Below are 12,033 nucleotides of genomic sequence, written 5' to 3' on the forward strand. Positions count from 1 at the left end.
AGCCTAAGCACAGTGGCTTGATTTCCGAACAGTGGTATGATTCTCTCAGGAAGTGTAAAATGTGAGAATGATGATGCAGTTCAAAGGTTTCTTTCTGGTTTGATCGTATTGTCATTATATAGAGGTCTGACACCTCTTCATCCAATAGTTATGTTAACTGTTTTAATTAATTCGAATTTCAGATTTTGGTTTTATCTGAAAAAACCGAATTTTCAATTAATAAAAATAAATTATTAATTGAATCAACAGAGCCCAAGGCCCAAGGCCCATCTTTTGACAATTAATTATATATATATATATATTTATTACACAAATATATATATAATCCAAGCTCAAACCATGTTGAGGCTCAAGTTTGCCTCCACTAGGCTCATACTCTATTTAGTAATTCTAATGTGTTGGTGCTTATAAACTATGGAAGAAAACTACTCTCTTCCAATGTGGGACTACATGCAAGTGTATTTTCCTATACAAACTCTAACAGGCATCAGTAGATTAAAGATTTGGTACAATTGTAGTATTAAAACAAGTATGTGTGACACTAGGGACAGCGCCTTTTATATACATGCGCGACATTTTTCTTTCCAGCAATTACTAAGTTAACTACTACCAATAATTTATTGCTGAAACAAAACAATGAATGTAGTGATGTAATATCAATAATTTACTAACGCAAAAAAATCCTCACCAGCCGTGTGTGTGTGTATATATATGTTGTCGTTCTTTTGTAAGTTAAACAACAGCAAAATGAAAAGTTCACGGTAATACAAAATCCGAAAATTAACAGAGGTTTTGCTGTCATCTTTTCTGGTTAACGGTAATTCAAGCCGTGTCTTCTACTAAAGACAGACCAATGATGGCTTCAAAGGATTTCTTTTCCTCAGGTAATACATACCATTATTCAGTATATATAAAGGAAACAATTTAAATTTCTATTAACATTTACACTATTTCCTTTTCATGATTTCTATTAACATTTAGATTATTCAGTATATATGATTTTATTGCTTCACTCTCGTTAATCAAAGGTGCTGGTGGACTGGATCTCTCTTTTTTTGCTTCATTGTCCAAGATAATCAAAGGTTACCTCGTGCTTTCTCAGTTATATTTTAGTTTTTGTTTTGTTTTCTTTTGAACATTGTAGTAGTATTGTTTGTTCTTACGTATACTGTATACTTTGGACGATTTTGTTCTCTTCGTTCTTTATCAGCACACTTATGTTGACGTGGAATTTTTAAAGCGTTTCTCTTTTTGATGTTCTTATTTTAATCTCTCATTGACAGTGTTAGTCTTTTCAAAATTTTTTTTGCAAGATGTTGATGTTTGTTTGGTGTCATGTATTTGACACTCTTTCTGCACACATATTTTTCTTTTTCGAAAAATAAGACTAACGCTGAAAGTAATTTTTGGGGTAAAATTTCTTTTCATATGACTAAATCGAAAAATTAGTTGTGAATAATGTTGCCAGTAGCGGGCCTTTTAATATAAAATTAACCTTGCTTTTATGTTAAAACAACATTTCACAATTTAAATGAGAATTAATAATATCTCTTTCCCCTATAACACTAAGGGCCTATATGGCAGTAAAATGCCTCAATAAAAATATCTCTGCTCCAGGTACTTAATAATAACAGATTGTTTTCTACTGCCTCTACCTGTAATCCCTCCTTCCATCCGCTTTTTCTTTTTCTCTTTTTGTCTTCTGTTTTTGTTTATTCCGTTTGCATCTTTCTGGTTGGCTTTTTCATGCTGCATTGAGGCTATTTCCAGCTTGGCTTCTTCCTACAAAATCCAATTATATATTATGAGAAATTAGACCCAAAGACTAATAAAATCACTTATAGATGCAAAAAATTGAGTCTCTTGATTCATGGTCATTAAATGAATAAAAAGACTTCATGTAAACACATTCCTTTTACCTCCCACATAAAAAACTCTCATCCAAAGGGATTTCATCTTCTTGTTTTGGCTGCTCCATGCTTGCTGCAGTCTCCCCTTCTACGGGTTCATAATCCGCACATTCTCTGACAGTCATATTTATCATAAACAACAAAATCTAACTTACAAATTATTGTTATTGATGAATACATGAGAAATGCGAAGAAAACTTACGGAGCAAAGCCGAACATAAGCGTGAACCAACTATTGGCCTCAATATCCACAGGAAGGACTGTTGAATGTAATGTCTCGATCATATGTCTACTTTCTTCTTGAACAATTTGAAACGTGGTGATACAAAGATGTTGAACCTCATCAAATTCTTCGTTAGTGGCAGTCTTAACATGAACGAAATCTTGGTTCCCCAGATGAACCAAATAGTCACTCACAAGTTCATCAAATTGCAAAGGCGGATCTGCAATCTCAAGGCCGTTCAATTTAGACAGTTGCACTAGTGAATATGTAATATCACCGTCATCATCTACCTTCCTCCTCAAGGAGTATGCTATAATCTCCGCCACACTAAAATGATTTAAGGCATATATAGTGTCGCCTACAACCACGGCCCTCCCTCGGAAATGAGTATAAGTGTCAACTTTCACTCGTTTCCAATTATTTCTAGCCACGTGAAAAGCAACGACATCCAAGTTTTGTTGCATGTCAGACAACGCATACAAAATAATGCCATAACAGACGGCATAACCAGTTACGCTCATGATAAATGGATAACAAAATGGAAACAAAGGCAGTGCACCCAATCCTTCTTATCAGGATTGTATTTCTAAAACCTAGACTCCGACTTCGTTCGAAGGGAAATTTTGATTCAAGAAAATAAAGTGTGCCATATGTCCGACACAAATGTTCCACGCAGCTTAAATCTGTACTTTAGAAGGTGGGAAGGGATCTAATGCCCCAGCGTATGAAAGATATGCCCTGCAAATGACCTAACGTAGGGTTTATCCCAACCCTCCTGTAAATACATAAAGTTGGTCGCGGTCGAAAATTCTTGCACCTGAACGTTAAAACCACTGAATGTGGCTACACGTTTAGTTGCTCCTCCTCCGCCTAGATCATTAACTTCTCCTCCAAATTTGAATTTAACTTCATATATGGCACCGCTGTATTCGCCCCTAACGAAATTTACCATTAAAAACACAGATCTATCTTCCCCTGGATTTACTGTCATCCCCTCCATGGGCAAACTGGACAGAGAAGAGAGATATATAGAACAAGTCAAGTTAAGCTTTCCAAACAACTACCTACCTAGAGAGAATTAATGAATGAAGCAAGGTCAAAAATTTTATTTTAGAAAAAAATAATAATTAAGAAGATGAAATCCCCTAGTAATCCATGCACTGACCTTGTGTAAGGATGAACGCCCCACCGCCGGCCCATCACGAGTAGGCGTAAGCTCCTTCGACATTAATTTCTTCAAATCGAGCAGTTGGATTTGCTTGGCCAAAATCGGGGCTAGATAATTCTCGTTCTCCCCCAGTTCGCCCTGATAATTCTCCATCTCCCATATCCGACCCAGTTCGCCCAGAGACCTCTCCATCTCCCATATCTTGCGCAGAGATTTCTTGACCTTTGATGTCTTGGCAAGGAGCTCATCCTGGCATGAAGCCATCGTCAAGGCATGGTCTTGACCCGAGGTGAGCTCAACGGCAGCGGCCATGATATTGGAAAGCAAAATTGAGGCAAAAGGGAATTTAGGGTTTGGGGATGCTGCGGCAGAAGGGAGTTTTAATATGGTTGGTTGTGGGTACTCTACGAAATATATACTGAAGCTTGGAATTTATCCAAGAGATCAATATGCTTTCATTCATCCGTAAAGTATGTATTTATATAATCACCTAATTAATATGCTAGAAACAGGAAACTTTCTTTCTTTCTTTTTTTTCTTTTATTTTTTTCCTGGGAAAAAAACAGGAAACTTATAATTGTTTTTGAATATGTGCATGGTATATATATGTACGACTTACTTTTCTAATTTAGTAGGTAGTAGGTGTATTGACCGCTTTATTCAATTTAGTTTTCCTTTTTTCAAAATTTCTCTCTCTTTATTCTTTTTGGTTTCCCATTTCAAAATTCCTAGTGTTACCCGTTTGTTTATTTGTTATCCTTTTTATGATTTCTTTTGGGTTTGCTGGTGCGATTGGGTTTTAGGGCCAATTGAAGAAGATGTTTAGTTCAAAGCCCTATATAATTTACCTTCTTCTCTCCCTCGCCCTTTGATTTTATGGCCTCAGTGTAAAGCCCTATATAATTTACCTTCTTCTTTGATTTTATTGCCTCACTCTCGTTAATCAAAGGTGCTGGTGGACTGGATCTCCCTTTGACTCCATCGTTTTTACTTCATTGTCCAAGATAATCAAAGGTTACCTCACGCTTTCTCAGTTATATTTTAGTTTTTCTTTTCTTTTCTTTTGAACATTGTAGTAGTATTTTTTCTATTTGGTTAGAGTTGTGCATCTCAGTTTTCTTAGGATGCACACTGCTGTTTTTTTTTTTTTTTTACCTTACTCTTCTTTTTCAGCTCAAGTGTTTTCTAAGGATACTGTTTGCAATGTCTACTTTGTTTGCTGGAGAAGATGCAATGTGTTTTATTAATATAAGTATTAAATATTTGTTCGTTTCTATCTTTTCTTGCAGATTACTTTCATTGCTAAGAATTCTTTTCGATAAAATGGATGACCAGAGAGATTTATCTGTCTTTGTTCGACGGTTGCATGGTGCAAATAATTCAAAGGACAAGGTCATTGGTTCTAGGCTTTGTTATTACAGTTTCAAGTTTAATCTTACAATAATTTCTAAAGAATTGTATGAGGGGCATTTGCATTTATCTTTTTATCCTCACGGGGTACCGATAAATACGGTGTTTGTAAAAGTTGATCAAGCAGATGCAAAAAAAATATTTCAAAGGACTTTTGCAGCTAATGATGGTATTGTTTTAAAGCCGTGGACATATGTGTTCTCCCAACAAAAGAAGAAGTTGTTTGGCGACTTGCCTAAGAAAGCAGATTTGAAGAAGGGAATCTGGACTCTATGTTATGATCGCTTCAAACACACTCTTGAAGATTGGACAAATCTAGCGAAGCCACAGCTTAAGGCTAAGGGAATTGCTTATAATGATAAGCTTAAACTACCTATTGTTAATGTATGGTTTTTTGTTATTTTCTTTTGGCTTCCCTTGACAACTTTGTAATAGGATGTGTATTGTTATTTAACAAGCTCAAGTTTAGATTAAGGAAAACCTTTCTTGGTGTTCTTCTCTAAGGATCAAGCAAGTTGACAAAGGTACTGTGCATTGCATATCATGACATTAAACAGTCTTCATAAAATGATGACTAGTCATCCTTGCTCTATAGGATTTCCAGCTGGATAACAAACTGTTTTGTCCTATTCTTCTTTCTCTCTCTCTGTTGCCATGTGGGTTTCTGACCTAAGGAATTTTTTGGTCTGTAAAGGCTACGATTTTGCTCATTTGGCGGCTGTCTCTTTTGGGTGGAAGTTTTGGAAAGATTGGTTTGCTATCTTTCTCTTCTTCTTCCTCAAGAGAGAACCAAATATTTCATTTATGAGTTTTTCCAATTGATTTCTTTTTGAAAAACTGCATTTGAAACATGAATCTGTATCTAGCTACTTAAATCATTCTCTCATTTATATCTAGGTCAGATTCAAGATTGATTTCTTCAAGAGTATGGTTTCTTGAAGAAATTAGTTATTCTCCTTTGAATCCAAATTTTGGTTTCGATTTGTGTTGGAGCTTGCAAGCTAGTGCCATGGGATGAACGAGCTGGAGAAGGAGCTGCCATTGCCATGAAGAACTGAAGCTTTGCTAAGTTGGAGAAGAAAATTGCACAAAGGAGGTATAGCTCATCTTCCTAAATAGATCTAAGTTTTTCTTGAGTTTGCTTATGTTCCTTTGTAAGAATCTTTTTCTCCTTAGTAGATTGCCTGGTCGGTTGATAACCCCCTTTTTCCCAATGGTGGGTTTCGTGAACAGCTGTTTCCAACTCTGTAAATTTTCTGGGTTTGTGTTCTTGATAGTTGACTAGTCATCTGGGTTTGTGCAGTTGACTAGTCATCTTTTTCTGCTGTTTGGTGTTTGCTTGATTATGCTGTCTTCACACATTTTCACCATAGTTGTTGCTAGCACAGGGGATGCCTAGATTGACGGGTCCTTCTGAGTGCCTAGGTTGTCACTAGTAATTCTATAGGCTTGCAGGTACATCTTTGTATGCTCTGTGTATGTTATTGTTTGGTATAATTCATATATGACAGTTGACGAGTCATAAGAGTATTTGGTCAAGGTCTAGAGTGTGAAGTTTGCTGCGTTCTTGGTTGAATATCTTTTAAATTTACCCCTCGTCATCTAAGTACCAATTTCACCTATCAAGACTGGGGATGGTCGTCGTCTTAACAAATTTTGGCGTAAATCTATATGGTACGTAGTTGGTTGGATTTTGTTAAAATTATTTGGTTATAGTTTTGTTTAGTTTTAATTGTATTTGACATAAATTCTTTGTATTTTTTGTAGGGAGTTGATTGATGGTCAAGGTCGCATACATTCTAAGGGGTTATATCATGGTGGGTTAGGTTCGAAGAGTAATTATGTATTTATTAGCGAATGTCTGAAGGTAATTAACATTAAGGGAGATTTGGATGAGTTTAATACTGATGAAGACCATGAGAATAAGAAGAAAGAAGATATTACGGACCTTTTAGGGATGTTGGACAACTAGTTCGAATCGATACTAGCGGGGGGCAAAAGAAGTTGGCTGGAATGTCAACACTTCTTTGATTTTGTCAACCGTACTAAGACTTTTAATTTGGAGCGAGTTGTCTCTCTCTCTCTTTTTTTTCTTTTTTTTTACGTCATTTATTTCTTTTTTTTTACGTCATTTAATTTGGATAGATTTGGTACAATATTAGTTTCAGAAATTGTTTTACAACTGCAGTATTAAAACAAGTACGTGTGACACTAGGGACAGCGCCTTTTATATACATGCGCGACATTTTTCTTTCCAGCAATTACTAAGTTAACTACTACCAATAATTTATTGCTGAAACAAAACAATGAATGTAGTGATGTAATATCAATAATTTACTAACGCAAAAAAATCCTCACCAGCCGTGTGTGTGTGTATATATATATATGTTGTCGTTCTTTTGTAAGTTAAACAACAGCAAAATGAAAAGTTCACGCTAAAATTTTATGAATCAATTTTATACAACCAATATACCTTTGGAAAAATCACATTCAATGCAAACCCATATATAAATAAGTGAAATAAAACAAAGGAACTACATTTTGAAAAAGAAAAGAATTACCACTCAATGGCTTTGGCAATGGTTGTCAGTTCAGACAGCGTAATCAGAGAATACAAATTAAATCCAATAAGTAAGCCATTGGCGATCGTCAGCAGGAGACTTTGTGTCAGCAGAATTATCCTCCTCTCTGAGCTCATTCTTCTCATGGGTCATCTATTCAATTTTCAAACAACTTGCATGAAAAGATGATTCATTAAAAAGATGCACTATTAAATCAATGTACAGCTTTCTTCTCATCAGCTCTAACCTTTTTTTTTTTGGGGTCATAAATCAGCTCTAACCTACTGATCCATAAGGAATGATCCAAACTAACCACTAGGGTTTTAGCTAAATAGCTACAGAATTAAGTACGCATGTATTTTTTGAATCATCTACACAAATGACACAGCAGCAAAATGTTTGGGGGCAAAGAAATTTGTATAGTTCCTTTATACATAGCTAGATTCAGACAACAGGGGATGCATTCTCCTTTCGTAAGTACTCAATCTGACCAAGCAAGTACTTTTAACAGTCCAGTAGCTTCACACAACATATAGATGCCTTTCAATTGTTCAGCTGATTTAGTTCTGTGCAAGAGTCATTTCAAATTAAGAATGACCCACCATCATATCAAAAATTGATTACATTAAGAGAGACATGGTGAACTTCTCATAAATAAAAGGCAACTTACTGTGAGCATCAGCCAGCTAAAGAAAAAGCTCACTAAAATGCTCACGCTTATATTTCTCACTCTCAGCCTTGTGGATTCTGTAAGTACTTTTTCTAGGACAAGCCCTGCCCATCAAACAGCTTTCTAAACATCCATCCAAGAAATCTGAGTGATTTTTCATCCTAATAATAAACAGTCATGTTAAGCCACTTGGATGTGGTACATCATTATTCTAAATGACTTCACACAAGTTGATAATGAGCCAGAGGAAATTCTGTTGGAAGACCCTCTAAAATCTTTTATAAAGCATGAGCAGTATGAAGTTCAAAATCAATGAAGTACAGGAGGCTTGTTTTTTTTCTTTAATTTTTTTAAAAACAGTATTACCACATCAGAACAAGATAAATCTGAAATAAATCAGCTTTATCAACAGTGAATCTAATTCTTTCTTCATAATAGAGCTTAAATGAACACTTCTGTCAAGATTTGCACCTTATTTTGAATCCTCTAATCAGTTAGAAAGGCTACCTGTCAACACTACTATTAACCTTGATAATGCAAGTCTATCAATCATAGGTTCCTTCACATAGAGACAATAAGCTTTGTCTGAGTAAATTCTATTCCAAGAAGTATCCATCACTAGTTGCATCTATTTTCTAATTCAGGATCAGCCGAAACAAATAACTAGTGGGCAGCACATCCAACATTTGCCAAAGTTCGGTAGATTTCGACAGGGACAAAACTTATACTGATTCCACATCATAATGTATGTACCCTGTATCTTTTTCATCATTCCTTCAGAAACCCCATTTCTAAATTTTCAATTTGTAACTCCCTTTCCAAATCTTACACTATTTTGCATCATCAAGCTTCTAAAGTAGGACAAGCATTACAACATCCAATCCTTTAATTATAATATGCCAAACATTACAACATCCAATCCATATAATAGAAAGTTTCTAGCACTCATAACAATGCTTATGCGCTCATGTGAAAATTAAGATCTGAACAACTTACCCGCGCACTGAGGCCTCCGTTACATTAGCCTTGTCAGCCGCCGGAACAGGATCCTGTGAACCCATGATCCGATAATAGTCTCTATGAACTGAATAGGGCCTTATATCCTATTAAAATAAGCAATACCAAATTCAGACATTCTTGAATCTTGTCAGATGATCCTCCAAAGAACAGTAGGCAGCCATATTTATCGTTATTGGGTCTGAAGTTTTGCACTGCATATTTAACATAACTTTCAAGTACAGAACTGAATTTTAAAATGAAACCCTAGCGGTTAGTTTTCTTTCCAACAAATGATTGCTCAGTAAACAAAAACCCTTAATCAACTGAACCGCAGAAATATTACAATTAATAAATTGAAATGATAGCCTTTAACCCATCTTGTAGAAAATGATACTTGAACTACGAAAAATTCGGAATTAGACATCAAATCAACCCCAATCCAGAAAAAAAAGTTTTTACTGTTTAGAAAGAAACAAAAAGCCATCATTCCAGAGACCCTATACCAGAACAAAGAAACCATTTGTGGAGAAGAAAGAAGAAAACACCCAGAGGAAATGCATAATTATATTGAGAAAATGTAAAATCTACTGATATACCTACCTGCAGATGGAAATGCTGGGCAGAACAAATGGGTCTTGGATTGAGAGAAATTCAATATATTTCGAAGAAAAATAACAAAGGATTTCGTGGAAATTTGGGACACATAAAAATGTCATTGAGTAATGGGGTAAGGTAACTGTACGCTTGGCATTTAGGAGGAGGGGAGGAAGACAGAGAGGATGGCGGGAGAAAACAAGGCAGAGAAAGGCGAGTCATGAGCGCTCGCCTTTTTGGTGCGCAATGAACCTGGCCATGTGAGTCATCCCGTGATCTTCCTTGATTTTTTTTTTTTTTTGGGTACATTTCATGCTAGTGGTGAATTGATCAAAGCATAGTGATAGGTTTATGAGCACATATGTCTAGTTTCCCTATTAATAATGTATTTTTTTTGGAGCTCGTTACCATGTCTTATTTTGCCCTCGCTTTATGAATGCTTAGTTTTAAAAGAAGACAGGTCTGACAAAAAACGAAAAGAAAATAGAACTGGAGAGATCAAATGAGAATTATCATATAACTTCTTGCCCACTTTAAGCTCAAGTCCACTTTAATATTTTTAATTATTGTTGTAAAATTTATAGGCTTAACTAGCTACTTTTGGGTTCTCAAGGAGATAAACTGTTGATTGAAATTCTGAAGCTTCTAGGCTTCTTTTTTTTTTTTTTCTTTTTGTTGTTGTTGGTAAAATAGGGGGCAAAGCCCAAACCAAAAAGACTACACAGGAACAAATCTAGGCCTCAAGAGACCATTCTTATCATCATCTAAAATAGGCTGCAACTGATCAGGAGGAGAAGAGAGCTCAGGATAACCCAAATCCTTATGATGATCCATCTTAGCTAGGAAATTAGCAGCAAAATTGGTCTCCCTGTAGACACGAAGAACGCAACAATTCCACTGATTTTTCAAAAGCTCTCTGCACTTGGTAAGTAACATAGACATAGGATGAGAGTCCACCCAATCTCCATTAATCATATCAACAACAAGGGCAGAATAAGAATTAATCGTTATCTGGCGCAAACCTAGCTGCCAAGCAAGATTAAGACTATAATATAAGGCCCAAGCTTCAGCCACAAAGACTTCACCATGACCAAGATTAGCAGAAAAACCTGTTATCTAGTTACCATCCAAGTTCCTAATTATACCTCATGCAGCAGCAATGCACCCAGAATCACTCATTCTAGAGCCATCAATATTAAGCTTAAAGAAGCCACAAGGAGGAGGCTGCCAAGCAAGAAACATCTGAGTTTGAGAGGTAGCCTTCTTTATGAGGTTATTAGCCTTATCCCAATCCATAAGATACTCAACAATAGTCTGATTAGGACGACAAGGCATTTGGAAATGAGGCTCAAAGATAGAGCGACACCTCCATTTCCAAATGAACCAGCAAGCAATAGGAAAAATACTAGACCACTTCAAATTCCTTATATGCCCAGCATTATAACACAAATTTTCCTTCAACCAACTATCAAAATCAGAGGAAAAGAAATTGATCAATCCTTCAGGAAGATAGAAGGATCTCCAAAGCGCAAGAACACAAGGACATGAGATAAAGAGATGCTGTAAAAACTCCTCATGATAATGACAGAAAGGACAAGAAGGGTCTCTAGAAAGGTGCCTTCTTACTCTCTGCACATTAGTTAAGATATTTTTTTGAGTGAGAAGCCAAGTGAACATTTTAACACGGGGAAGGATCTTCAAATTCCAAATGAACTTCCAAGGAGAACCAGTGACTTAATTAAACCTGGCAGATAACTCATAAGCAGTCTTCATAGAAAAAACTCCATTTGAAGAGGGACCCCATATACAAGTATCAGGTATATTCCCTTCAACATCTACATGAATACTGATGATCTGCTTAACGGCTTCCGAGAGAAGAGCCTGTAGGAGCTTCTTAATGTTCCAACCAGTCCTAGAAAAATAATTAGACACAGTTTCAGCTTTGTCAAGCTGATCAGATAAAGGAAAAATAGTATCCACCAAAGGAACATCACCAATCCAAGTATCAGTCCAGAATTTGACTCTAGTGCCATCTCCCACTCTCCATTTCATACCCTTATTTAAAATGGCAGCTCCATATATTAATCCTTTCCAAGAGTTGGAAGCCAAAGTACAATTATCATCATAAGCATCGAAACAGCAACTACCCCTTAAGTACTTTTTCCTGAGCATCGCAGCCCAAAGACCAGAGTCCCCAGCCACAATTCTCCAACTAGCTTTAGATAACATAGCTTGATTCTTAAGAGAAGCCTTTTAATACCCAAACCTCCTAGACGTTTAGGCAAACAAACTGTATCCCATTTAACTAAATGAGTTTTATAATGGTTCTCACTACTTCCCAAAAGAAAACTTTTAGAAGATTTGTCAAGGTCTTCACAAAGGGCTTGAGGAAGCATAGACGTTTGCATAGTATATAGAGGAATAGAAGAAGCAACAGACTGGATTAAAGTGATTCTTCTAGAAATAGAAAGCAACTTACTTTTCCAAGCAAGTTTAGC

General features: G+C 36.0%; 2 long non-coding RNA genes across 3 annotated transcripts; both read right to left on the reverse strand.

Annotated features, from left to right (window-relative positions):
* Positions 1-1,421: 1,421 nt before the first annotated feature.
* On the reverse strand, positions 1,422-3,331 carry LOC148915370 (uncharacterized). The gene is made up of 3 exons (XR_016122116.1): positions 3,299-3,331; positions 2,113-3,140; positions 1,422-2,024 (listed from the first exon to the last, which is right to left on the reverse strand). It is a non-coding gene; the product is annotated as an uncharacterized LOC148915370 (long non-coding RNA).
* A 3,802-nt stretch (positions 3,332-7,133) lies between these two features.
* Positions 7,134-9,830, reverse strand: LOC148915371 (uncharacterized). 2 transcript variants are annotated; one of them, XR_016128544.1, is made up of 3 exons: positions 9,542-9,830; positions 8,939-9,153; positions 7,134-7,425 (listed from the first exon to the last, which is right to left on the reverse strand). It is a non-coding gene; the product is annotated as an uncharacterized LOC148915371 (long non-coding RNA). The 2 variants fall into 2 exon arrangements; XR_016128545.1 differs by having other exon boundaries at positions 7,134-7,444.
* Between the last annotated feature and the right edge of the window lie 2,203 nt (positions 9,831-12,033).

This window comes from Prunus mume, linkage group LG7 (assembly GCF_029339155.1).
Source record: "Prunus mume cultivar Tortuosa linkage group LG7, ASM2933915v1, whole genome shotgun sequence".
Classification (NCBI taxonomy): Eukaryota; Viridiplantae; Streptophyta; class Magnoliopsida; order Rosales; family Rosaceae; genus Prunus; species Prunus mume.